Source organism: Lycium ferocissimum, chromosome 6 (assembly GCF_029784015.1).
Source record: "Lycium ferocissimum isolate CSIRO_LF1 chromosome 6, AGI_CSIRO_Lferr_CH_V1, whole genome shotgun sequence".
Taxonomy (NCBI): domain Eukaryota; kingdom Viridiplantae; phylum Streptophyta; class Magnoliopsida; order Solanales; family Solanaceae; genus Lycium; species Lycium ferocissimum.
Window position 1 is genome coordinate 33,127,739 of NC_081347.1, and position 5,532 is coordinate 33,133,270.

The window sequence follows — 5,532 nt, forward strand, 5'->3', positions numbered from 1 at the left end:
CTGGCCCTGTCCTGCTTGGAAAGAGCGATCAACCCTCCTATCTGGAAACCTAGGAGGCGCACTGGCGGCAGACTGACCTGAGTGCCTAGAATACGTCTGTCTCGGTCCCCCTCTATACTCACTACTCGCCCCCATAGATCTGGCCCTCTTGCCCTGTCTTCGGTCATTATCGCGATCACTTCTTTGGGGCGGTTGTCGTTCCTCAAGATTCTGGGCATGGGCCTGTATTCGGGAAATGTCCATCCCGTCTTGCAAAGAGGCCGTCAAACATTCTTTATATATATGTGGCCCTAGTCCACTCACAAATCGATAAACCCTGTCTCCCATGTCGGCCACTATAGCTGAAGCATACCTGGCCAAAGAATTGAACCTCATACTATACTCTCGGGCGCTCATGCTCCCTTGCTTTAGGTTCAGGAATCTGTCCGCTCGATCAGGCTCGGCGAACTTCGGTGTGGCGGATAGTGACGAATAAAGGCATCCTCAAACTCTTGCCACACGGGGCGGCCTTAGTGGAGATGCATTCTCGCCTCTTGTTGCTATCCAATTCTTGTACCACAACACCACCACATCGCGGAGTCTATAAGAAGCCAACTCCACGGACTCGGTCTCAGAAGCATGAATAATCTGTAAAGTCCTGGACACTTCATCAATGAAATTTTGCGGGTCTTCTTCCGGCTTTGACCCAAAGAATTTTGGGGGATTTAGGGCCATGAAATCACGGGCTCTCGTACTAGATGAACGATCACTCGGCCCCGCATTTTGCCTTTGTGCCTGGGCGGCAACCAATTGTGTCAATAGGTTAATAGCCTCGGCTACTTGTTGACCCGAAGCTGTCGGGGGAGGAACTGGAATAGAAGCCCCTTCTGTAATAGGAGGAGTAGTGGAGGCACTAGGTGAAGCCTCATGATGGGACTCTCCTTCCTCAACATTCATAGGCGGCTCTCTTTCCGCCCGCCTCTTTGTCGTAGCTTTGCCCTTCTGGGCGGCCTTAGCTTTTCCTTTTGGCGGCATCTCTGAAATCACAACGCACTATTAGGGAAGATACAATCTTATATATGGCTCTATCGCACGATTTCATAAGAAGAAAGACGGTCATTTTCCTAAATGCCTCGTAGCCCCTTGTTTATTAGCGTGGCGCGCAACACACCATAAACAAGACTCTACTAGACACGGCTCGTAGACACTTCCTAGGACGAACTGCTCTGATACCACTTTTGTCACGACCCAGCTAGGGGCCGCGACGGGTACCCGAGGCTACCCACGAGCACCGCTTATTCTATTCTTCATTTTACTCTATTAATGCTCTCTGCTCGCTAATGCATGAATTATAGGAAATCATGATTTATATAGGAACATAAGTGCTTTATATATACGTAGACGCCTTCCGGCCAAAACAAGTAATATATACAAAAGACAATGTTATCTCATGAAACCATCTAACCCACACCGCGTATCTACGAGCCTCTCTATCGACATACTTACATATGGACGGAACAAGGCTCCGTCGTACCCAAAATGATATATATATATATATATATATATATACAACAAAAGAATTAGTCGTAGGCACCTCCGAACAATGGAGTGCCTTGAACCACTGTCGTGGACTATGGATCCGGGTCAAGCTCGGCTCCCGTCTACTACTGTGGGCATGAACACAAAAGGCATCCAAGAAACGGACGTCGGTACGAATAATGTGACTGAGTATGAGAGGCATAAACGAAGAAAGACAACAGGGTTAATATAATACGAACATCAATATGAAACATCTGAATCTGAATGTCAATCATAAAAGAAGTGATGCATGCTGTCTTACTCATACTTCTCATAATCTCATATATGCATGACATGCAAACTGCCCGTCCTTATCGGTACGGTGTGATCATCAATAATATTAGCCCGCGTCCAGGCCTCCCGCGTCCGGGGTACCATCTCATGCCGCCCACTAGTGGTGCTGCCCATGCCATTTGGCCATGGTGTAAACGTATAGCTGTCCGCCTTGGCGGTGACTGCCCGGCCAACTAGGCACGGTGTAATATGCTCTGTCATACTCTTATACTTATCATGTTATGCTTTTGTCATGCAATGCTCATAATAATGTACTTATCATATATATACATGCCAGAGACTCACAACTAACTGTGTTCTATCGGGGTGACGGAAGGTCGTGAACCCCCGATCTTACTATGGGCAATTATAAGCAATCCGCTCGCCCGAAGGAATCAACATATGAGGTGAGTGTAGGCAATGAGTAGCATCATCACATCATATCTCTTATCTTATATAGACATTACGGATCTAGGCTTTTAGCTTCTTGAAATACATGAACTCATGAAGAGTAAAAGAGCTTCTACTATGGGATTCATGCCATTTGGAAAGAAGGGACTAGCCTCACATACCTTTGTCGTTTAACTAACTACCTCTCGCTTGTTCTCCTTTGATATCACGTCGCTACCTTCATGAAAGAATCCGAATTAACATTAGTTAACCAACTACAATAACGTGTCGTTAATTCTAGGAAAAATTGGGCAGCATTTCCTTTATTTCTACTACTTTTCCCATGTTCTATATCAACTCCCAACATTCACAATACCACTCACAATATCACAATCAACAATCACCATTTATGTACATTTAGCAAAATCCACCATTTTCTTCCAATTAACTCACATTTATAGTTTGTAGCCCACCATCATAATTTCGCATACTTCATACCTATCTCATAGTCTACATGTCATTTATAACATATTTATAATCACAACGCTCCAACATTCATGATTCAATTCTACTATCCTTCAATTATGACACTATTTACTCTTGAATGACCCATTTGCTATGCTTTTCTATAATTCGGGTATCTTAACCTTCCAATACCTTAAACAACTTGAAAAGATCATGAAACTTACTTGGATGGTGGTAGAACAAGTCTTGAGTGGAGTTTTCCTTCTAGCACCAAAACCCTATTTTCTCTCTTTTGATTTTCCTTGAGGAAGATAAACTTTACTTGGGTTTCATACACTCGGGTTCATGAATTTGATGTTGTTGATCCTTGATTTCCTTGGTTTTCTTGTGCTTGAAGTGTTTGGAGAATGTTCTAGAGGGTTCTTGGGTTGGAGAGTGAAAGATGAGTGAAAAAAAATGAAATGAGAAAATGATCCCATAAGTGTATTAAAAACTGGTCGGGCAACAACATACGGACCAACATACGGTCCGTACTATTTATACGGACCGTATGTCCTGGCGTACATTCGGTCCAGTGGCTGGTCCCTTCTTTGGCCAATTATACGGCCAATTATACGGCTGGTATAATTTATACGGCCCGTAGATTGGACCGTATAATGCCCAGTGATTCCATTTTTGTTCTTGTCGTCTCGTTTGATCTCCGATCCTTATGGAGCATTCTTGGAACTTGTTTAACACTTCAATATCAATATTAGGGGCATTATTAATCTTCTCTAAGACATCATTATGCCATCGTGGACTCGTTATTCAAAATTCTTATCCGATACACAACGTAAGATCCGCCTTCCTTATCAACTTTCTATCCTTGCATCGTATGCCTTTCAAATCGCATTAAGGGTCATCTAATACTCTCTCCTACTCGTGAAAACATTGTATACGAAATGTCCTCTATTATCATATTCACTGTACATGTACGGGGGATTTTTCCAAGGTGTAACAGCAACGATGCTCAGAGATTTCCAACTCTCGAGAGGCATATAAAGGGATAAATGTGTAGTCATATTGACACGGTTGCCTCGGACACAGAGGAGCCTTCCTAAAAGATGGTTTAAGAATAGAACGGATTTGCGCATTTAAAGGAATATTTCATGGACTTCAAGGTCGAAAGAAGAGAGTATAATGCAGGGATTTCACAATGCGAACAAGAAGTGGCAGAACACTAGAAGAACTACAACGCATAGGTGGGACGCAAATAAGTAGTCAAGAAAAATTTCGGATAAGTGAGCTAAGTGAATAAAAGGATTGATAGTGGAAGTGGAAGAGTGTAGCATATTAACTCTCAATGATCTATTGTAGACGTAAAGTGAAACCGGAAACTCAGAGTAAGAAGAATTTCAGTGATAATAGTTGTGGAGAAAGACGAGGGATAAAAAGAGAAAACGGTGACCAAACGCTCCATAAAATGTTTTGATGGATTCCAATGTTCCCATTAACCCGTTGATTTGGTAAATGTTCAGTCATAAAAGGTGGAAGTAGAAAGGCCTTAAAGAAGGAAGCGAGGGTAGATCTATAATGCATAAGCGCTTCGTGTAAATGCAAAACCCTCGATTAGCAGAAAGAAAAATAAGTCAAGCTATACGATGAGAGAACTCCGGTATTATGAGAAACCAACCGAGTTGGAAGATCATTAGGGTTGGCCAATGACTACTGGTACTCAAGAGTTATTAGTGTGTAAGAACACCCTTAAAAAAGGGGGAAGAGCAGATCTAATTCTGAAAGGAGGTGTAGCATTGTCAAAAGACCAAAGAAAGAAGGATGTTAGCTTAAAGAGGCCAAGACTCGGGACGTAATGGCATATCAAGAATGTATTAAGAGGGAATATAAATGAATTAAAGATAAGCAAACCACAAGCAGGATGAAAAAAAGAATTACGATGGATTAAGAAATACTTCATGCGGACGTGAAATATGATTTCCAGGCCCGGCATATTCCAAAGAGTAATAAATAAAGGGAGAGAGGTCTTCAAAATAAATTCACAGAGAACGATGGAAAGGGTGACGAACACAAAGGGTGCCATAGCCGAGAGCTACCCATTAGTAGGGAGACAAGGACGAAAAATGGCATGATTATCAGAGTACTTGCAAGACGGCGAGCGATTATGGCATGATAAATCAAGATACGATAAAGGAAACAGAGCGAGTGCGGGATACGAGTTGCAAGACGGCGAGCGATTATCAGAGTACTTGCAAGACGGCGAGCGATTATGGCATGATAAATCAAGATACGATAAAGGAAACAGAGCGAGTGCGGGATACGAGTTGATATCTAATTATGTACATAAGAACAAAGAGGTGATGGAGTACATAGATGAGTCCAATGAAAGAGTTAAGAGCGGAGGAAGAAACTGACCAATGTATAGTATAAAGACACGATGATCGGATTCTAAGAAGAAGGCAACAAACCAATGGAGATGTTATGGGTTGTAAACTACAACATTCGAGGACGAATGTTTTTAAGGGGGGAAGGATGTCACACCCTGTATCTTCGAAGGGCACTTATCAAATTTGAAACATGAGTACGTTGAGCTAGCGTAAAGTAAAACCACTTTGGAATATAAGAAGCAAGCATTATTAAGTATATTTAATGAGTGAATGATGTATATAAGGTATACCGGAAGGTTTTACAAGGAAATGAGTGGAAGAAATGGAGTAGTACGACTTTGGAGAAAGAATGGGTAATGTTTTGTGTGAAAATTTTGGTCCAACTTGGGGGATTAATATCTCTTAGAATATGAGTTATTTTGAAGAGAAATAAAAGCCTAAAATGAAGTTCGTCGAGTCTAGTTTT